This window comes from Geotrypetes seraphini, chromosome 1, assembly GCF_902459505.1.
Source record: "Geotrypetes seraphini chromosome 1, aGeoSer1.1, whole genome shotgun sequence".
NCBI classification, from domain to species: Eukaryota; Metazoa; Chordata; class Amphibia; order Gymnophiona; family Dermophiidae; genus Geotrypetes; species Geotrypetes seraphini.
The window spans coordinates 444611200-444635295 of NC_047084.1; the positions used below are offsets into that span (position 1 = coordinate 444611200).

The 24096-nt window shown below is 40.6% G+C and overlaps 1 protein-coding gene and 1 long non-coding RNA gene across 11 annotated transcripts in view; one reads left to right on the plus strand and one right to left on the minus strand.

Moving 5' to 3' along the window:
• BNC2 (basonuclin 2) overlaps positions 1–24096 on the minus strand; it is a 1455515-nt gene that overhangs the window by 607509 nt on the left and 823910 nt on the right. The gene's annotated exons all lie outside the window — the stretch shown is intronic.
• LOC117348403 lies at positions 6487–8233 on the plus strand. The gene is made up of 2 exons (XR_004536978.1): positions 6487–6611; positions 8071–8233. It is a non-coding gene; the product is annotated as an uncharacterized LOC117348403 (long non-coding RNA).

The window sequence follows — 24096 nt, forward strand, 5'->3', positions numbered from 1 at the left end:
ATCATCTGCCATTTTGACACCCAGTCTCCCAAGGTCCTCTTGCAATTTAACTACTTTGAACAACTTTGTGTCATCAGCAAATTTAATTATCTCACTGGTTATTCCCATCTCTAGATCATTATTAAATATGTTAAAAAGCAGCGGAACCAACACAGACCCTTGGGGAGCTCCGTTATTTACCCTTCTCCACTGAGAATATTGACCATTTAAACCTACTCTCTGTTTTCTGTCTTTCAACCTCTTATCTCATGACTTTCTAATTTCTTCAGAAGTCTTTCATGAGGTACTTTGTCAAATGCCTTTTGAAAATCCAAATACACAATATAACATGAGGATGACCCAGTTTAAAATGTACTGTCTACACTCCTTAATATTACTGTATGCACATGGCAACTGGCTAATTTTCAGCTGCAGCTTACTATATACCATATGAATAGATGTTTTATTTAGCCCTTCTCAAGTCATAAATATTCAGAAATTTTGCAGATGACATTCACACTGGGATGATCATACATACATACATACCTTTTACCACCACTTTTTTGCAAAAAAATAAAAAAAAAAGATGCATTTGCTTTAGCTTTGCAACCTGGCTTAATTAAGAGAACAGAGTACACGCAATCACTTGCACCTGTTTTTTTGCCATTAATGTGAACTACAGAACTACAGAAGAACTGAATATTTCTCCCTTTAAGAACCTCAAGAACAGATACTAAGGGATAGATTCACTAAGAAAGACACAACCACATTAATGCACACATACTGTACATGCATCAACTTAACAAAGATCCCATTTTATGTACTACTGTATGAAGGAAGGAAGGGAAAGGATTTGGATTAAGCTGAATCCTTTTTTGGTAGCTCAGGGCAGTAACATTCAGGTATAGTAGGTATTTTCCTGTCCCAGAAGGCTTACAATCTAAGGAGTTGATATGCACAGTAGGTTATCTCTGGGTAAGAGAGGCTCCAACCTGGAGAAGTGCTGCTGACCAGGCCACACCTATATTTGCAGCGTTACTTACCCAGAGAGTACTGCTGAATATCTAGGCAGATTATCACTGCACTTTCTAGTTAGGTTTGGGATGGTCCAGGTGCTGACCTGGAACTTATCCTGACTCCGCCAATATTCAATGCTGGTGCCCAGGAAACTCAATGGGTATGTTGGACTACGGAAATTACGGTATAGTCGTAACTATCCAGATATGACTTTGGATATCAGCAATACCTAGATAAGTTTTGGGTGCCAAATACCTATATGGATACTCAGTCTTCGGGTCCAATTCAAGCAGCACTTGACAGCCTTTAAAAAACAAATCTGACCACCATCTAAGTATAGAATGGTAAGTTTGCCCCAGAGAAAATGGAGGAGAGTCAAGTGACTTGCCCAAGATCACAAGGAGCAGAATTTGAACTCAGCTTCCCTGGTTCCTAACCTAATGCTTGTACCATCAGACTGACCTCAGTGCACTCAAATGATGTAACATACTCCAGCAACCCAGCCCTACAGTTGGCTAGTTAATTCCCCTTTAAAAGTTTCCACTTTGTTTCACAGCTGAGTGCTGGTTATTGTGCGATAATGCTCATCTTGGCTGATAAAACTATAAAAGTGCAATAATCACAGTGCTACTGCTGAATCTGCCCTTGTCATGTCTGTAGTGCATTCAGTGGCATCCTTTGGGCACCTGAGCTGGGGGAGCGATCCCTAAGCACCTTCCTTTTTTTTTTTTAACTTCCAAAAGTTGCCACAGTTTCATGATTACCAATTAGAGAGCTACAAGGGAATGGGGGTTGGCAAAAATCCCGTAAAATTCACAGGAACCCTGTGGGGATTTCTCCAGGGTGGTGGAAATCCCGTAGGGATGGTAGTAGTTCATATGAGGTTCCAACGGGAGTATATGAGCCTCCTGGTGACCTACCTACCAACTCAGGGTCATCTAAGATGTCCAAATACTGCCTCTCCTCATCTCTTCAATAATTTAGTGCAGCCGCTCTTGCTCTCTGCCCAAAAGGCCACAAGCAGTGGTTCCTAGATGCTCCCAGCAAATAACCCGGAAGCCTTCCCTCTGAAACATTCGGGCAGAATGCGTCAGAGGGAAGCCTTCCTGGTCAGCTGCCCACGATCTTTTGAAGGAAGAGACCTGATAATAGTCCTACTCATTTTCCAAGCTCACTGCACCACCAGTTGAATCAGCCACTCCTATTCAATATTTTCCTTGCACCTTTAATGTCTCTTTGCCATTTTATTGGATTTATTGTGTTTGCTTATGCAGACGACATTCGACTTTTACATCCAGTAGACACCGAGAACCCCTTAGAAGCCCTTTCAATCACCAAGAAACTTGAGCAAATCCATCAATGGCTTGCTACCAATAGACTTGCTCTTAATGTTACCAAATCAAATGTAATGTTTTTTTTCCGTGGAAAGAAGGGCTAAAATTTGACTTCCCCATCACTCCTACAGGTGTTATTCTTCAGGCAGTTACTACTATCAAAATTTTAGGGGTCATATTTGATCAGAGACTGTCTTATCACGATCATATCAGCAGCATAATTAAATCAACATTTTTCAGATTACGGCAAATTCATTCAATTTCCAAATGGTTAGAACCCAAATCTCTAAACATATTAATCCATTCATTGATTATTTCTAAAACTGATTATTGTAACACCCTATTTATGGATATTGCTCAAAAAGAGATCAAGCGTTTACAATTAATTCAAAATGCTTCTATTAACATTATCATGAAAGCAAAGAAATTTTATCATGTTTCACCACATCTTAAAAAAAATCTCATTGGCTTCCAGTGTCGCATAGAATAATTTACAAAATATGTTTATTAGCGCTTAAGGCTCAACTATATAAGTCCCCAGTTTTCATCAATAGGATTCTAATTCCCTACGCTTCCACTAGAATATTTCGGTCTAATGACCAACATCTGCTAACTGTTCCTTCACTTAAAACTATTAATACACGGAGACAATATATTTTTTCGGTAGTGGCTCCCCAATTGTGGAATTCCTTGCCAATTTATTTGAGGGAAGAACAAAATATTGATAGATTTAAGAGACAGTTGAAAAATGCTTTCTTTTTAAAGATGCTTTTGACTGCTAGATATCGTAAAACCCTGTTGAAGACTCAATCTTTTTTAAAAAAATCCCCCAAACCCCCTCCTTTTGTAGTTTTCCTTGATTGTCTCATTTGCCTTCAATTATTGTATTTCCATCCTTACATTCCATATTGGTTCTGTTTGTCCTGGTAAGTCCTGTATTTGGTATATGAATTTTTGTTTCCCTGTACATTGTCATAAATTGTTTTTATAATTGTGCATCACCTTGAATATATGAGTAGGCGATCAATCAAATTTTAAATAAACTTGAAACTGTGCTACTGCAATTGGTAAGTCTTGATTTTTAGCATGTAGAACATAGAATATTTTAAAGAATTTTACAATTTGACTTTCTAGGCACAGTTACAGAAGGTGCTATTCATGTTTCTGAAATAAGGTATTTATAGTGTCATCGTCTTACACAAAAATAAAATATTTGATGTACAAAGACTCATTTCAAAGAAACTCTATATCCAATTAAATATAACTACATTTTATTAAACTTTTCTTCTTGAAGTCTTTCTATTTCCTTTCCTTAATATTATATGGGGGGCCTCCTGAATATTTTTCCCATGGGCCCCTGATGTTCTAGCTACATCACTCAATACATACATTTCTCCAATAAGTTTTTTTAAAAAGGCAATAGTACGCAAACACCTTCCTGTCTTCCAAATCTATTTTAATGTAAACCACAAATGTACTACAGTACTTTTGAAGAACCATTATTTGAATCTAGTGACAGAAATTCATAAGTATCAGAAGGCCTCATTGGACTGGAGGATAATTACATTTGAACTAGACTGGGAAATTTGTGAAGAGTGATTCCAGACACACTTGAAGTCTGATGCAGCGCTCAGCATAGTTCTGAGCGATGACAGTCCTGTCGTGTAGGCCTGGTGTCAGATAAGATAGGTTCCAGGGTGAGTGTGGCACAGTGATTAAAGCTACAGCCTCAGCACCCTGAGGTTGTGGGTTCAAACCTATGCTGCTCCTTGTGACCCTGGGCAAACCACCTAATTCCCCCATTGCCCCAGGTGATTGTGAGCCCGCCGGGACAGACAGGGAAAAATGCTTGATTGCCTGAATACATTCATGTAAACCATTTTGAGCTCCTCTGGGAGAACGGTATAAAAAACTGAATAAATAAATAATGCTGGAGAGAAGACCCCCAAAGCCTGTCTGCAGGCTCTCTCTCCTTCAGTCTCAGGCAAGCTTAGGATCCCCTGTAAAATGTAGGTCCAGGGCCATTGCCTTGGTTGCCCATCCCTAAAACTGGTCCATCTGGCATAACAATGCTGAACTCACCAGCTAAATGAAACAGGGATGGGGTACAGTTAAGACAGTGCTATATAACAGGGAAAGCAACAAGTGCAGTAATTTGACATGTAATCATCAGTGGCCTCTGAAAGATCCCTAGAAGATACTATAAATGTGCATTTTAGATGAATGATCTGGCTGTTGCGTTGAATGCTCTGCACTGCTCCCAACGCTCATAAAAACTCTATAAGCATTGGGAGCAGCGCAGGGCATTCAGCGCGCCAACCTGCACTAAAAACTGCTATTGCGGTTTTGTAAAAAGGGGGGTGGTGATAAGTGTATAACAGCCTGTACTTTACACAGTCCTCTTACAAAATATATATATAATAGCATTTTATTATTATATATATAATAACATTTTATTATATATATATATATAATAATAATAAAATGCTAAACGCGCATGCGCACTCTCACCGCATGTTCCCTGAGATCTGATCTGTCGGGATGTGCAAGAGTGCGCATGCGCGCTTACTACGTCACCACAGGCGGCCGAGGGAGCGAATGCGGAGTCCTGCCATTGCCTTCCCGAGCCTGCTACTTACCGTTACGATGCGTCCCAGGCCCGTAGTGTGGCGGAAACAAGAGCGGAGTGAAACTGGAGGTGGAAAAGACAGCAGACTTCCCCCCTCCCCTCAGAGCAGGCCGCAATGCGCCACCCCTTCAGAACGCCAGCCACAAGGGTGATGTCCATTGGCTGGCTCGGCGGCAGGTTGGCCTGACAGCGGCATTGGCTGCGCCCACTTAGCGCCGCGGAGCAGCCGAGACCAAGGCGGCCGCCGATTGGCTGGGGCGACGGTGCTCAGAAGCCCCAGCTGGGAGCGCGTGACTGGCAGGTGGGCGGGTGCTGTGGCTGTCCGGGGGTGGGAGGCGAGGCCGTTAGAGTGACGAAGACCCAGCGGGGCGCCATGATGGCCCTGGGAGAGGTGGTCGTGCGCAGGGAGGAGGAGCTGACCGAGTCATTCGTTTGCCTGCGGCGCTGGCACCGGTTTTCAGTTATGGCGAACGCAGCGTGCTGATATTGACACGGTGCCTGTCGCCGAGAGGCAGGAGCAGCTGCGTGACGAGGAGCCAGCCCGAGCGGCGCAAGGTCCATGCCCGACTCCGGCTCTGCCTAGCTCCACCCAACCCCAGACTCCCCGCCATCCCATGCGCCCCGGCCTCCTTCTCCTCCCGCAGATGTGAAAAAAAATACAGAAATACTGAAACAGGCTAAGCACAGAGAGAGAAAGAAATAAATACAGACACACACACACATATTCTAGCACCCGTTAGAGACAGAAAGAAAGAAAGACAGACAGGCAGACAGACAGAGGGCAGGGAGAGAGACAGAAAGAAAGACAGACAGACAGGGGGCCAGGGAGAGACACAGAAAGAAAGATAGACAGGGGGCCAGGGAAAGAGAAAGAAAGAAATGCCTAAGTCTACACATCTATTCTAGCACCCGTTAATGTAACGGGCTAAAAAACTAGTATATATATATATTTTTTTTTTTCTTAGAGCAACAGCAAAATAAAATTTATAAGCTAAAAAAGGACATCAAAGAGATTCTCAGAATCTAGCGATGCTCCGTTATGTTCATGTTGAACTTATATATCTGGACTACTAGCAAGGTACAGAATATTTTGCCGCTGTACCTGCTGTTTCTCCTGTTTCCCCCGGGATTCTGCAGAACTTTTCCTACTCATTTTTTTGGTAAGTCTTATTTCTTCTGTTACTTTTAGGAAATATTCACATCTTGTATCTTTGTGTCTACCACTGAACAGGAGGGACTTCATTTCTATTTGTCCAGCACTGCAACACATACCAACAACAGTCATTTTCAGCTGGGTCAGATGCTGAACCTTTCTGAACTGGATTAAATTCATGTTTTATGAAATTTACCACTTTTTCAAAATCCTAGAAAAGGAGCAAAATGCCAGCAACAACTGTGAGAGTTTTGCAAACTGATACTTCCTGGTTCCAGTTTATGCTAGTATCTGACACAGGAATTTCAAAAATGCTCATAAGAGCAGAGATAGAATGGTTGGCAGAGTTCAAACTGCCAACTGTTTGAGAAGGTAGACACCACCACTTACCTGACTTTTGCTACTGGGGGCTGAAATGAAAGGATGGGAAACAGGACAATTGTCCTGGGTCCCCCCTGGGTCCAAGCTTGCCTGAAGCTGAAGGAAGCATAGCCTGCAGGTGAGCTTTAGGGCCTTCTTCCAGTTTCTGTACTGAGCCTCAGGACGTGTAACAGCAACCCTGAGGTTGCTTCTGGGAAGATAGGAGGAAGGAGAAGAGGAAGAAACAAGTTCAGTTGAAGGGGGTGGAAGAGGAGAAATGGTGTGATGGGGTGGAGAGAGAAGGTTGATATTAAATCTAAACCTCCTTCCTCAATCTTTCTCAACCCAGCTCCTTTTTATTTATGAAATCATCACTGTGAACAGACTGTCTTCTTGGGAATTTCAGTTCAGTTTTTGTTTGCATAGTTCTAGTTTTAATGTGTGGTACCTTACTCTGTATTTGATGACCTCCATGTGACTTATATGAGACATTTCCCCTGCATGCAGTTTCTATGCAAATACTCATATCTGTCCAGCTTGCTCTGTTTTCTAGCCTATACCTGTCAGTAGGTGGTGAGCTCTTGTAGAACTGGTACAGTTGCAGTGCTGCCTTTTCATTGGCAGAGTTGCTATTTGAGTCCTGGCTTCGTGCATAAGAACCAAAGAATTGCCATACTGAGACAGTCTGAAAGTCCATCTAGCCCAGTGGTCTCCAACTCAAACCCTTTGCAGGGCCACATTTTGGATTTGTAGGTACTTGGAGGGCCGCAGAAAAAATAGTTAATGTCTTATTAAAGAAATGACAATTTTGCATGAGGTAAAACTCTTCATATTTTATAAATCTTTCCTTTTGGCCAAGTCTCTAATAATAATATTGTCATTTATAGCTAAAGAGACATTTGATCAAGAAACTGTTTTATTTTACTTTTGCGATTATGATAAACATACTGAGGGCCTCAAAATAGTACTTAGCGGGCCACATGTGGCCCCCGGGCCGCATGTTTGAGACCACTGATCTAGCCCATTATCCTGTTCCAAACAGTGGCCAACCCAGGCCCAAGTACCTAGCAAAATCCCAAGTAGCAAAAGAGATTTTATGCTGCTTATCCTAGGAATAAGCAGTGGATTTACCCAACCTTCTCAATAATGGCCTATGAACTTCTCTTAAGAAGTTATCAAATCTTTTTTTTAAACCCTGCCGATGTCTGGCAACAAATTCCAGAGTTTAATTACACGTTGTGTGAAGAAATATTTTCTCCAGTTTGTTTTAAATCTACTATAATGTGCTTTTTGTAGAGTGTTAAGTTGTTTAATAAAGTGCCAACTAGTGAAGAGTTTGCCACTGTTATTCATGTGACAGAAAGTATCTAAATGTTCATTTTTATATGACTAAGAATATGGTGACGCATGCTAGTTCTGCTCAGTATCCACTGCTGGAAGAGCCTCTGTGGATATGGATTGTGTTTACAGAACTGGAGGTGCAGAATTTCTGTTGCTAACCGCTGGTATCTCCTTTTTCCTCTTCATTATTCCTTTTTATGTGATATTGTATTCTCTCTTTTCTGCCTCTTGCCTAATTTTCTTTATTCCTGTACCAGGAAACCTGGGAAATCCATCCACTGGCCACAGTGAGAATGGGATGAGCCAAATGCATGTGCATTGCCAGAAGCCAGAGTAACAGGATGTGAAGACTCCAATGTATGTTAAACAAAAGTTAAAATAAAGAGCTGCATATCTTAAAAAAAAAAATAAAAAAAAAAAGGCACAAACATGGCTGTGTGGAATGCAATTCATGGAAATTGAAGACATGGAAAAAGACAAAAAAAGATTAGAAAAAAAACCCCTCCAAAACTTTCAGACCACCTGATCTATCAACTTTTATTATAAAATAAAACAGAAGTAGATATTTAAATTTCATACTTTTGAACTTTTCAGTTTAAATCAAGAATTAGATCTGAAAGATTTTTGTAATTTTTTCATGATTAATTTTGGACATGGAAACAGAGCCATTGTCCTTTTGCAAGCCAAGTGCCAGACAGTGTACTTCGGTGCTCCTGCATTGCTTTTGGACCCAGAGAAGGCGTTTGTCTACCATTTTCGGTCATCTTCACAACATCCCAGAATTCAAAACAAACTATTCATATGTAAGCACTGGCATCCCACAGATGCAATGTCGGAGCACATCACTGTGACTATTCTGAGCTATTCTGCAGTACTAGAATCAGCACAAAAAAAATAATTTGTCTTGGGATCTGTATAAATGTTACTGGGTTTGCATTTTCCCTGTTATCTACCAGTCTCTCCTGGAGATCCAACATCCTCCCAGCCTTTTGACTGATCACAGGCAGTAGCTCATTAGACGGTTCCTCACATTAAATTACTGAAAAGGGGTGATGTATTTATAATATAGCTTGCCATGCTATAAAATGGCTCATCAATCTGTTTTATTCACGGCAAAGTCCACAATAAGGCCACTGGTGTGTCACTAGTAATAAACCATGGAGGTGTTTTCAAGAGAGACCTGCGTATTAGATAATGACTGATAACCCTGTCCAGGAGATCAAATACAATTCTAACAACATAAGGGATTTACTCCACACCATCACTTTCCAAAGGAATATAATACCTATAGTAAATCAATTGCGCATAACATATTCAGACAGAACAAAAAGGTGTACATTTGGTCAAATGTTCTCCGAGTCTTGAAACTCCAACATTAGGGGGAGAATATGAAGTTTTTATTTTTCTTTTATATTAGAAACATGGGTAGGAGGCACACACACTAACATACACCAGGACAAAACAGATAATAAAATAAAAGGACTTGATGCATCCATTTGAACAATAAGTCCAAAGTATCTTGGCAGCCTGAAACTAGAGGAAAATGATCTGTCTACATGTCTAATGTAGGGGCAAATATTCAAAAGTCCAAGGCGCCTGCCTCTCTATTAAATTTAATAGTATGCAGTCTCTGACCACCTCAATTTAGAGATTTTAAATTACAAGTCACTTATATTTAGGTGCCTTAGAAGGTGGTGAGGCAAGGAGTTTAGAAATTTAGCACAGATTTCTGGCACAGGATGTTTAATTTGGGTGGCCAAACCTAGGCAATGTCAGAGTAAATCTGGGCATTTGGTACCCTGCCGGACAGAAAACAAAGGGTTAAATTGTCTTTTTCTTTTTTTTTTCCAATGGATGAGGGTAAATAGTGGTGTGCCACAGGGATCTGTACTGGGACCGGTGCTATTTAACTTATTTATAAATAATATGGAAATTGGAACAACGAGTGAGGTGATTAAATTTGCAGGTGACACTAAAACTGTTCAAAGTTGTTAAAACACATGCGGACTATGAAAAACTGCAGGAACACCTTAGGAAATTAGAAGACTGGGAATCCAAGTGGCAGATTAAATTTAATGTGGACAAATGCAAAGCGATGCACATTGGGAAGAATAATCCAAATCATAGTTACCAGATACTAGGATCCACAATGGGGGGGGGCGGGGGGTCAGCGCTCAAGAAAAAGATCTGGGTGCCATCATCGTGGACAATACATGGAAACCTTCCACCCAATGTGCGGCGACAGCCAAGAAAGCAAATAAGATGCTAAGAATTATTAGAAAAGAGATGGTAAACAAGACTAAGGGCTCCTTTTACATAGGCGTGATAGGGCCTTTACGCGTGGAATAGCACGCGCTAAAATGCCATGCGTGCTAGCCGCTACCGCCTCCTCTTGAGCAGGCGGTAGTTTTTCAGCTAGCACGCGCTATAACGCACGCTAAAAACACTAGTGCACCTTCGTAAAAGGAACCCTAAGAATGTTATAATGCTTCTGTATTGCTCAATGGTCCGACCTCACCTTGAGTATTGTGTTCAGCTCTGGTCTCCTTATCTCAAAAAATATATAGCGGCACTAGAAAGAATTCAAAGAAGAGCGACCAAGATGATAAAGGGAATGGGTCTCCTCTCGTATGAGAAAAGACTAAAGAGGTTAGGGTTCTTCAGCTTGGAAAAGAGACAGCTGAGGGGAGATATGATCGAAGTTTACAAAATCCTGAGTGGTATAGAACGGGTACAAGTGGATTGATTTTTTACTGCATCAAGATTTACAAAGACTAGGGGGACACTCCATGAAGTTACAGAGCAAAACTTTTAAAACCACTAGGAGGAAATATTTTTTCACTCAGAGAATAGTTAAGCTCTGGAGCGCATTGTCAGAGGATGTGGTGAGAGCAGTTAATGTAGCTGGTTTTAAAAAAAAGTTTGGGTAAGTTCCTGGAGGAAAACTCCACAAACTGCTGTTGAAACAGACAAGGGAGAAGCCACTGATTGCCCTGGATCGGTGGCATGGAATACTGCTACTATTTGGGTTTTTGCCAGGTACTTGTGACTTGGATTGGCCTCTGTGAAGACGGGATACTGGGCTAGATGGTCTGACACAGTAAGACTATTCTTATATGTGCTAGGATCCCATCAGCAACCCATGAGCTCCCCATACCTTGATTGTTTTTAAACTAAACTAAACTAAAACTTAACCTTATATACCGGGTCTTCAACCAAAGGAAGCTCGAAGCTCAACACGGTTAACAATAAATTAAAAAAATAAAATAAACTGAAATACAAGAGAGCTAGTTTTCAAAATGTTTAGCGAATAAAAAAGTTTAGGGCTCTTTTTATTAAGGCACGCTGATTAAGCACGTGCTAAATGCACACCTTAATAAAGACTTTTAGATTCTAGTTCACGCTTGCTGTCTAACACCAGCTCTGGCAGGATACACATTTCAAATCTGACATATTGTAATCACAAAACAGAAAATAAATTTTTTTTTCTACCTTTTGTTGTCTGGTCATTATTCAAATTATGTTGGTCCCAGGCTCTGGTTGTCTTCTGATAATTCACTTGTCAGGGTCTCCTGCCTATTTGTCGTTTTCTTCTTTCTCTGTACTAACCTTCCATCTTCCATCTTTGTCCTCCCCTTCCGTTTCCCTTCCCTCCCCCGGAGGTCTGGCATCTTTCTGTTTTTCATCTCCATCCCTGCAGCTGCAGCGATGGACCCCACAATCCCCAGATTCACCATCTCTCTTTTTATCAACTATCCTTTCATCCAAAATCTCTCTCTTTCCCCATCACCCCAGGGTCCACCATCTCTCCCTTCCTCTTCACAACTACCATCCTATCCAGTATCTCTATCCCTCCTCCACATCATCCCTTGTGTCCAACTTCTCTCCCTTTCTGTTCCTTCCCTCCCTCCATCCCATAGTCCACCCTCTCCTTTGTTTTTAGACCAATTATTTCTTCCCCTCCCCCCACCTTCAGTTTGGAAAATGCACGTCTGTTTGGACCCCTCCTTCCCTCCCTCTGTGTACTTCTACACCAGGGCCCCCCCACCCACCCCAAAGGCCTGCATGTTTTCCCCCTTCTTCTTCCTGGTCTCACCTTCAAGATTTGGCCTGCCGTTCCTTCCCTCCCTCCATCCCAGCTTCATCTTCAAAGCAGCCTGCAAGAGGATTGCCGGTTGGCTGTAGCGAACCTAGCAGGCTGCCTCGGCCTCCGCAGCACATTCTCTCTGCCATGGTCCCACCCCTCTTCTTGACATATGGGATCGCGGCAGAGGGAACGTGCTGCGGAAGTCGACAGCAGCCTGCTAGGTTCGCTACAGCCGATTGGCGATTCTCTTGCAGGCTGCTTTGAAGATGAGACCGGGAAGCTGGGATGGAGGGAGGGAAGGAACGGCGGGCTAAATCGTGGGCCAAATTTAATTATCCTGCGGGCCAAATTTGGCCCGCGGGCCTGAGTTTGACATCCCTGGCCTAGAGAAAAGACAGTTTAAGATAGATATGATAAAGGTCTATATAATACTGAGTAGAGTGGAATGGGTATATGTGAATCACTTGTTTACTCTTTCCAAAAATAATAGGACTAAGGGGCATGCATTGAAGCTATTAAGTAGTAGATTTAAAGCAAACTGGAAAAAATATTTCTTCACTCAACGTATAAATAAACTCTGGAATTTGTTGCCAGAGGATGTGGTGAAGGCAATTAGTTTAGCAGGGTGTAGAAAAGATTTGGCTAATATGAGGATGGACTTGGAGAAATCCATTGCTTATTCCTAGGATAACCAGCATAAAATATGTTTTACTACTTGGGATCTGGGTTGGCCACTGTTTGAAACAATCAAGCCATTGTAGCATCACTGATGAAATTGGCTCTTAGGCATTGGTGGATTGAGGCATTATGACATCACAATCTCAGCTCTGGAATGTTGCTACTCTTTGAGTTCCTGCCAGGTACTTGTGACCTGGGTTGACCACTGTTGGAAATAGGATACTGGGCTTGATGGTCCTTCAGTCTGTCCCAGTATGGCAACTCTTGTTTTTATATGTTCTTTTTAGCTTTTCAAAGGACATTACTTTATTTGCAATATTTGTTGTTAATATTATGCTCGTTTTGTTGTGAACTGCCTAGATTTGGAGATTGTGTGGGATTTAAGAGTTTCTAAATAAATTTTAAAAAGAAAGACATTTCACAAGTCAGAAAGTAATGGTCAGAAAGGACCATCCTTAGCTAACTAGATACCAACATGCTGTACAGCAGATCATCTAACCCAAAACAGTTCATTCTTATTAAAAAAAATCATTTCTAATCTATTTTGGAGTCATCCTTACCTGAATTATGAATATACATTTAACTAAGGTAGACTATGTTTCAGCTAAATCAGAATGAACAGGAAAAAAAAAAAGAGATCAATACTTATGAAAGCTTAAACCTAAATCATGCAAAATCTGTCCCAAAGCTTACATAGAAACATGATGGCAGATAAAAACCAAATGGCCCATCCAGTTTGCCTATCAGCAGCATCCACTATCTCCTCCTTTCCCTAAGAGATCCTATGTGCCAGTCCCATGCTTTCTTGAATTCATACACTGTCTTTGTCTCCACCACCTCTACCAGGAGACTATCCCATGCATCTACCCCCTTTCTTTAAAAAAGCATTTCCTTAGATTAGTCAAGAGCCTCTCACCTGTTAACGTCATCCTATGCCCTCTCATTCTGGATTTTCCTTTCAAATGAGACATTTATGCCATGTAGGTATTTAAATATTTCTATCATATCTCCCCTCTCCCACCTTTCTTCTAAAGTCTACATATTGAGATCTTTAAGTCTGTCCCTATATACCTTATGATAAAGACCACCAACCAGGTTGCAAGTAAACATTAAAGAAATTGGTTGGATGGGCAGAACCTTGAGGAACACCCATGTCCACAGATTTCTATCTCAAGGCATCCAGTCCCAAGCAAATTTTCTGAAAATACTGAAAATACAGAGGGCCAGCCTACTGAACTCTTGGTATGCTGATTTTAACTCACTTATTTTTTCACCAGTTGAAATGGTCACTTATACAGTCCATCAGGTGGTTTGGTTTGATGTGCATAAAGTATAGTATTGGATGTTTAGATTACAGTTATTACTAAGAGCAGTTACTTATTATCTGATCAGGGAATGGAAGGGTGTTCTGCCACAGCATCAAGATTCATATTCTAGACACCTGTTCACCACAAATAGAGAAGATAATCCTCTGTGCCCAATTCATACACCTTTCACAAGTCACATTGGATTGGGGTGGGGGTGGGGGGAGATGAGCTCACAGATCCTCTTTGCAAGAGTGTATAATCCAGGAAAAGTTCAGATTGGATTTATAGTTCTAGTAGTCCTGGAGAAATCTGGATTCTTTGTGGGTTATGATAGTTTTTAATAGATCAACATTAGGGTTACAATATGGCTCCAGAAAAAAAGATTGAGATATCCGTTTTTTACTTCCATTGAAGGAATAGAATTAAGGAGGATAGAGACATCTGGGTTTTACTTTCCAAGTTTATCTATCCTTTGATATACCATTTAATCAACAAGTACCTAAACGGTTTACAATGGAAGAATAAAGAAAAAAGATATAAAAGAAAAAAGAAAAGAAAAATAAAACATACCAAAAACAGGTTTTATGTGGGAGGATACGTAACAAAAGACATAAGGAGGGGCTGGGTAAGTGAATAAATACATCGAGATAGAAACTAAAAGTAAAAGGGAGGGTAATAGGTAAGGGGCAAAAGAACAAAGGAGTAGGGTTCACTTCTAGAGAAGCGTTTTGGAGAAGTCTGCGTTAGATGCTACATAAGATTCTGCATGAGGGGGGTTCATGTCGAATGTTATAGGCATTTTCGAAGAGGAAGGTTTTGAGTTTTGACTTGAATTTGTCTAGAAGTAAAACATGGATGTCTCAATCCATCCTCATTTTTCTGGAGCCTTATGGTAACCATAATCAACAGGTAAAATAATCTGGAAATACTCTACACGTGCTTTTAAGACCACTAACCACCTAAATGAAAGTGGCACCTAAATGAAAGTGGAAAATTAACATACTGTGACATTTTGGGAGATTTCTCATATAGGTACAATAAAAGATATCACAGACTGCAAAGAACTCAGAACTAAAAATGTATACAGTGATACCTTGGAATCCATACGCCCCAGTACTCGAACAATTTGGAATCCGAACAAAAATTTTGAGCAAATTTTGCCCCGGAATCTGAACACTGCTTTGGAATCCGAACGCCCTGCACGTTGTTTGTGTGTGTTTGTGCGTACGTTTCCCCAGCGCTCGGGTCACTCATACGTCATAATAGAAGTCCCAAAAAGGAGCAGAAAAACTTCCTGGGACAAAAAGAGGTAAATAGGAGATGAGCAACTGTTACATTACTCAAATTAGTAGGTTTTAGGAGTACACAAGTCTTGATTTATCAAGTAAAACAATTGAGTTGAAAAGGCAGTGACATTTACAGACAATGATTCACACAATTTTTCCACTTACAATAATGCCAAAATGGGGCAGTTTTTGGTTTGAAACAGTTTTCCATTATCAGTTGAGGACTTTTACCACTTCTTCAGAGATAACAACGACAATTGCAACATCTAAACACACTCTGTTAAAATTTGAGTTTGTGGGGCCCAGGAATGGATTAATCCAGTTTCGATTATTTTGAATGGGAAAAATTGTCTTAGAACTTGAACGATTTGGAACGCGAACAGGGTTCTGGAATGGATTAAGTTCGGATTCCAAGGTATCACTGTATTTCATTCTCATGAGCTTCGGTAAATGTCAGCGAATGACTGTCCAAAGCAGGCATTCTCTTTTTCTCACCAGGCCCCAAACAAGAGAACAAACAATTTGAAAATACATACTGTATACACTTGTCTGCAGTGTGTTGAATAATTACCGTTTCAGCTGTATTTGTACCGAGGTAAAAAAAAAAAAAAAAATGAACGCTTCAGACATGAGTTGGGCTCCTGCTGCTATACCAGGGATCTCTTGAGGGAGAGGGTGAGGTTGTTTCCTTAGGCCTGGGGTTTCTCTCTATGTGAAATGGACAATGGCATGTCTTGCCTGTTTTATTTTTTTTCCTATGGGGGTTCATCTGGCAGGCAAGGTGGGGAATAGTTGTCTGACCATGCCCAGGTCAGCCTCCAAAGGCTGACAGTTTCTGTCTCGGTACAAAGAAAAGAATCAATATTTCTGGACTGGAGCTGTGCCCTCGATGAAGGAGAACAAACAGGCAGCAGTGTCTGACATGCTTCCAGGCGAATCTGTGTCAGAGTCTCTCATCTAATCTGTATCCAGGAGCTGCTGTGCTGCAGTCCTCCTCTTTTTTTTTCTATCCTTTTTCCCCAGCTCTGTGAAGTCTAATGCTTTCCTCAGGTACAGAGGCCTGCATTCTACCCTACAGCTATATGTCAGTCAATAAATCAGCCCTACCAGCCTAGTCTTCACATACTGATCTGGGCTTTAAGGAAGGATCAGAGGGACAAAGTGCAGCCAAGATACGGTAATTATATCAGAAATGAAGCATTCAGTGAATAACTGCACAGGCAGGGTCTCTCAGGCATCGAAGGGGGGGGGAGGGGGAAGGAGGACATCATTTGGAATTAGAGTTCTGTTTCTGCCACTTTGTTTGCTTGTGTGCTCCATATCCTCAGTTGTTCTTGCTTTCTTTGGTTGAGCAGACTATACTGGGTTCATATAGGTATTTAGGGATTTTACTGACATATTTGAAGATACTATTTCATATAAGCATATTTAAAATAAAAATAAAAAATCTCCCCAACCCATCCATGTTGAGGAATATTATGAGGTCTGGAAGAAGAAATCACTCTGTATGTTCTGCTAATATATGAAATGAATGGATAATTTCTTTACCTCAGCATCTTCCAGCTTAATTGTATATGGGGCTGGAGGCTGGTGCCATTAGCCTTTATTTGCAACTATCTGGTGATATTTATCTTTATTTTATGTTCCCTCATAATTCATCTATCCCAATCACTCCAGCAACAGCCCTAGACTTGGGTCCATGCATCAAGAATCCTGCTATTATGCGACCACAATATGACCACTAGGTGACGCTATTGTGAGAGGACTGGGATTACATATCCTCAAAGACTGTGAGCACAATCTCTGCATCATCCCCCACCCTGACCAACACAAAGAGTGGAACCATGACCTGGGAAATTAACCAAGGACCTCCAGAAAGCTCTGCCACTACTGAGCCACTCAGCCAGCCATATAAGCTTATTTTGGAAAGACAGTATTAGATCACTCTTTCACAAATATTCCCTTTATTCATGTATTTACACTCTAGCCTCTGTCATGCATAATATCCAGAAGATACTACCAGAGGGCTATTTATTGCATGAACTATAATATATATATTTTTGGTATATTTACAGAGCATATAATACTGCAGTGCAAGCAGTGGCCACAAGCCCTCGGATTCTATATAGGTTACCCAAAGTAGGGGACTGAGGACAGGTTTCATCATATTGTCTACACTGACACCCAGGTAATTGTGGTTTGGGTTATTCTTCCCAATGTGCATCACTTTGCATTTGGCCACATTAAATTTCATCTGCCACTTGGACACCCAGTCTTCCAATTTCCTAAGGTCTGCCTGCAATTTTTCACAAACCACATGCGTTTTAACAACTTTGAACAGTTTAGTGTCAGCTGCAAATTTAATCACCTCACTCGTCGTTCCAATTTCCGGATAATTTATAAATAAGTTATATAGCACCGGTCCCTGCAGCACTCCTCTGTTTACTCTCCTCCATTGAGAAAAATTACCATTTAGCCATACCCTGTGTTTTCTATCCAATAACCAATTTCTAATCCACAACTAAACTTTGCCAACTATCCCATGTCTCTTTAATTTTTTTCAGGAGCCTCTCAAGAGGAACTTTGTCAAATGCTTTCTGATAATCTAGATACACTATATCAACCGGCTCAGAACTCGAGCAAATTGGTGAGGCAAGATCTCCCTCAGCTGACTCTGTCTCGTTAAATCATGTTTGTCTACGTATTCCACGATTATTTTTTTTTTTATCATTGTTTCCACCATTTTGCCGGGCACTGAAGTCAGGTTTACCGGTTTGTAATTTCCTGGATCTTCCCTGGAACCCTTTTTAAAAATCGGCGTAACATTGGCTATCCTCCAAACTCCAGGTACTACAGACGATTTTAACAACAGGTTACAGATCACTAATAGCAGTTCAGGGGGAGGGAGAGCAAAGTGCCAGTCACCGCAGGGAGGAGGGGAAAGAAGAGAAGGGAACAAGAGAGATGTGCCGGTCGCCAGAGGAGGGGTTGGAAGTGGGGGATAAGTGATGGTCATCACAGGAGGGGGAAGCGAGAGAGACATGATAGTATGCAGGATAGGGAGTAGAAGACTCACTGATACCTGGGATAATGACTTTCATTTATTCACCAATGGCATTCAGTTACTTCTTTTTATAGGGGATAATCAAGAATCTCTAATCTGAACGATAAATTGAGACTGTTAGTTAATTGGCTTGCTGATAACCATCTTACATTGAATGTCAAGAAATCCTCATTAATGTGGATTTCTCATCATCACAGGAAATTAAAAGTCTTGCCAGAGATTGAGGGCAATGCTGGCTGGGAGTGTGCAAATTTTATCTCATGTGAGCAGACAAGTTATAAAAAAAAAAATTTTGAGTGAGCAACAAGTTCTAAAAACTAGTGCTGCCTGATTCAGGAAAAAAAATTTTGATTTGATTCAGCCTATTGAATTGATTTTTCAATTCGATTCAATTTTCCTGCCCAACTGGGTATTTTTTTCAAACAACCTGGTGGGTTTATTTTATAGCCTCTTCACCCCTTATATAGCCTCTTCATCCCCTTTGCCCTCTCCTACCCACACTGGCGCTGTGGTGTAAACAAAATAAATAAACAAAAAAGACTTTTCCTCTCTCTGTTAAATCCTAGCTCACATTTGCGGTCTAATACCAGCTCTGGCAGGATACACATTTCAAATCTGACACATTGTAATCATAAAACAGAAAATAAAATTATTTTTTTCTACCTTTTATTGTCTGGTCATTATTCAAATCATGTTGGTCCCAGGCTCTGGTTGTCTTCTGATAACTCATTTGCCAGGGTCTCTTCTTTCTTCTTTCTCTGTGCTAACCATCCATCTTCCATCTCTGTCCTCTCCTTCCGTTTCCCTTCCCTCCCCCGGAGGTCTGGCATCTTTCCTTTCTTCGTCTCCATCCCTGCAGCTGCAGCAATGGACCAACACCATCCACAGATCTACCATCTCTTCTTTTCTCAGCTACCCTTTCATCCAGCATCTCTCCCTCATTCCCCACCACTGCAGGGTCTACCAGCTCTCCCTTTCTCTTCCCAACCACCCTCCTATCCAGTATCTCTATCCCCCCACCATCCCTTTGTCCAACTGCTCTCCCTTTCTGTTCCTTCCCTCCCTAAATCCCATTGTCCACCATCCCTCTCCTGTTTTTAGATCCATTATTTCTTACATCCCCCCATCTCCCCTCTCCCTTCTCCATGATCTCTCCCAAGTTCATCTCTCCTTCTCCCCCAAGTTCCTCTCCATAATCTCCCCCAAGTCCATCTCCCCCTCCACCAAGTTCATCTCTCCCATCCTTCTTCTCCCCATCTCTCCCTATCCAGTCCACCAACTCCCCAATGCAAAGTTTGGCTGACGGCGCCCCGGTCCCTGCTAATGAATGAAGAAGCGAGGTTCAGCTGCTCCCTGGAACCTTCATCGCCTCCGAGCGCGGCTCCACCTGAGCTTCAGACACTCAATGCAGGGAGCCGGAACCTGAGTCTGCCCTTTTCCGGGCCCGCCCCCTTCCCGCACAAGGCAGCGTGAGGGACAGGGGAACCCGTGTTACAGTTGGAGGATTGGAGAACCAAAACAAGTCTGCTGTCACTTACCCCGAGCAGCCCGCATTTCCCTCCCGCTGCTCTTCTTGGCGCTGGTGCTCCTCTCATGAGACCACACCACTTCCAAAAGCAGCACGGGATCAGAGCGGCAGGATGGATGGGAAGGAGAGAGCCAGCCAATCAATCACCTTGCCGCTGCCAATCAGTGCACAGAGGTCCGCTTGGTGCTCCCTTTGCTGAATTCCTTTCTTCAGATGTAACTTCTGGTTTCACAAAACCGGAAGTTACATTAGATGGAAGGACTCTAGTGGCAGAGGGAATGGCCAAACGGGTCTCTACAGCAAGGGGGCTGACTAATCGGTGAGCTTGGTTTTTTTTAAAAAAAACAAATCGATTTGAATCAATTCACGCGAAGTGAATCGGTGAATCGATTCAAATCGAAAATCGGGCAGCACTACTAAAAACCAATAATTTTCCAGATTTGCAAGTATTTTTATGAGCAAACATGTAAAATCTGTGAGCAATGCTCCTAGACTATAAGAGTGATTGCTCATGTGCTCAGCTAAGAGGGAACATAGATTGAAGGTGATTGTTACCTATTTCACAAATTACAAATGTTGGGTGTACGATGTGGCTTGGATCAAAATTTTAAACCTCAAATTAGTCATGTGGTCAAATTAGTCATGCGTATGTTATGTCAACTAAAGCAGGAAAACTTGACCCTAAACTAATTTGTACATTTATCACAAGTCACTTAGACTACTGTAACACTCTATTTCTTGGTTCCAGTAAAGCGAATATGCATTGTTTACAGGTAAAATAGAACACGTCTGCTAGGCTTTTGACAGGTGCCAAAAAAACAGACCATATTACATCGGTCTTGTTTAGCTTGCCTTGGCTGCCTGTGAGAAAGTTCATTGAGTTTAATCTGTTGTGTCTGGCACTTTGGATATGTAACCACAAAAAGGTGGTATACAAGTCCCATGCCTATTCCCCTTTCCCCTTTAATGCTTGGTATTTAAAATCACCTGAGTATTTGTTCAAGAAACTGGTCAGACATTCTTCATAGAGGTCTTTATGTTAATTACAGAAGGATCTTTTTAGGTTACCTGGCCCTAAAGAAATTAGCCTGGAAGTAACCAAAAGTAGAGATTTTTCATATGCTGATCCAGCTTTGTGGAATTCTTTGTTAAAAAGCTTACATGAGAATTTATCCTAACATGCACTTTGCAAGTTGATTAAGACTATTATTTTTACAAAGATATTATGGATAGGCAAATTTCTGATTGAATCTTGTCCATTTTAGACTCAGTACTTATTAGACTGTCAAGGATGTTGATATTAACCTATGTTATAATTTGAGTATTATGCAATTTATGTAGATCACTGAATTGTAGTATTGTGTAATTTTTGTAGGGTATTGAATTATAGTATTGTAAACCAATACTGATGTCATAGCAGTATATCAAAAACTATAAATCAAATCAAGGAATATAAACCACCCATATGTAATTAGCTTTCCTCATCCATGTTGAATAATTTGTAAGCAGGAATTCCTAGGTTGTCTGTTAGCAGGTTGTATATTTGTTGTCTTTTGAGAGTGCCTGGAGCTACTACTCAAGTTTGATATGAATGATGATTTTTTTGTCAATTGCAAGATTTGTGTTTAATTATGTATGTTTATTGTATGGAAACCGCTGAGATTCCAGGAAGTATATAAATTCATAAATAAATAAAAAAATACCTGACTTAAAAGTTTTCCCCCTTTTTTTGAAGGAAAACTATTTATACGTGGATAGGCTTATATTTGAGTGGATACCGTAACTGTTTGGTCACCACTTTCTCTGTAAGTTTTGCAATGAAAGAAATGTTAGCAATGGGCTAACTGTTTGGAGATGACAGATCCAGATTAGGTTCGTTCAGCAATGAGCAAAAGTTTGGACTGCTTAAGAACATAAGAATTGCCATACAGGAACAGACTGAAGGTCCATCAAGCCAGGTATCCTGTTTTGAACAGTGCCAACCCAGATCCCAAGTACCTAGCTAGAGGTTATATAATATCATGTATTAGAAAAGTTATTTCTTTTCTTCTTCTTTTCTATTTAAATGGAGTTCTTTTTATAATTTTGATTGAATTATATTGTAATCCACTCTGATCCTTTTTTGGCTGTATATGCGGTATATAAAGATTTTAATAAACAAAAACAAAACGGATTCTATGCTGCTTCTCTTAGGAATAGGCATTGGATTTCCCCAAGGCATCTCAATAATGGCCTATGGACTTCTCTTTTAGGAAATTATCCAAACCTTTTTATAAACCCCACTAAGTTAACTGATTTCACCACATTCTCCAGCAACAAATTCCAGAGTTTAATTACATGTGTGAAGAAATATTTTCTCTGGTTTGTTTTAAATCTATTACTTAGTAGCTTCATTGCATGCCCCCTAGTCCTAGTATTTTGTGAAAAAGTAAACAAGTAAAGTGTCCTTTCCATTCCACTCATTATTTTATAGACTTCTATCATATCACCCCTGCTTCTATTTTCAAGACACTGTACCCTAATAACGACTTGATTTAACCAAGTCCAAGAGGATTAGTGAAAAGGCAACCCAACAGCCTTTCAACAGCTGTAGATAAATATCATCTGCCAGAGTCTTAAGAGTTCACTGAGTCAATGAACCTTTCCAAGCTAAAATGAGCTATAGGAACTTTGACAAGAGACTTTAGGCTACATGAATCCTGTTGAGGTGATAGAGAAAGAGGTGAAAAGTAATGAGATTAAGAGGCAACACCGCCATGATGATTGGATATTTTGCTAATTAGAAAAGTGGCAAACAAATCAGGAATTGATCATATAGAACAGGGGTGTCAAAGTCCCTCCTCGAGGGCCGTAATCCAGTCAGGTTTTCAGGATTTCCCCAATGAATATGCATGAGATCTATTTGTATGCACTTCTTTCATTGTATGCTAATAGATCTCGTGCATATTCATTGGGGAAATGCTGAAAACCCAACTGGATTGCGGCCCTCGAGGAGGGACTTTGACACCCCTGATATAGAACTAGAGGTTAAATCCACATTGTCAAAAAAAAATTCTCATTTTATTTTGATCAGTTTAGAAATACTATACAAAATGACTTAGCTAATCACATCATTGATTTATTCTGAAATAGGAGAGAAGAAATAAAAATAGTTTCACCACAAACATTTTACAGATTTCAAATAGCTACTTAATTATATCTACCAACTTGAAACAACCCTAACTCATACATAACCTCTTTTATATGTTACAGAATAATTTTACAGAAATCTCCTTTCCTCCTCAACCCACCCTTGCCAAATAAGATTTAAAACACTTATCACACAGTTCTACTTGTTTCGGAAAATAGTTTTCCAGTGCTTAATAAACCATTATCCAAATTGGCTAATATAAGCATAGCTGTAGATAGATTTGTTCCAAATATTTAAGGTTTAATTTTCTATATGTTCTCAGTCACTGAGTTGCAATCAAGTGCAACCCAAATGATACGGACCTGTCTGGAGATCTCTGCCAAATTAATGAGTCCAATAGACTGATTTTAGGGTACTTGACAGTAGCAAACACTTAAATTCCTGGTGCAAACTAAGAAGTTGGTCACAGCTACAGTAAAAAAACCAAAAAAAACCCCCCACAAACCCAATTTTTGTTGTTTCCATGTATGTCAATGCTAACAGTTAATAAATAAAGTTGACAGCTTTTTACTAGGCCTACTTTACATATTTTTGACAAACTTTTAAGAGTTAAAACTCCCTTTCTCAAGTGTAACTAACAATTTATGGCTTTGGGAGATAGAATGGGGCAGAGTGAAATCTTTTGTGCATAACTCCTAAAGTTTATAACCAGAGTTTAGCAGTAATTAAAAAAAAAAAAAATAAAAAATGATATGCAGTGAAATGTGGAAGTACCTGCATGTTAAGAAAGGCCAAATAACAATATCATGAATAAATTCCAATCACGGATTGCAAGCTTAAGAGATCCTTCCTGCCCTACTACTTATTACTAATCCTTACTTTGATACTGCATATAACCAGTGCCCCCTGGCTGCACATTTTTTATAAGAGTGCAAAACCTGGTACATCAATCGCTTCTATGTACCATGACGCAGGAATAGCAGCAAATCAGATGCAAATTAGGGGCTCAGTTTTATAACAGGATACCTGTGTAAGAAGTCCAAGAAGGTGCCTCTCTTACTTAGTTTGCGCGTTGGTATTTACATGATACTGGAACTAACTGTACAGTACATGTATTCTAAATATGTCCACACACATATTTTATAAAATACACACAAACATCACCACCCTGCCTCCACTCCGTCCAAACCAAGCCTCAGTCAA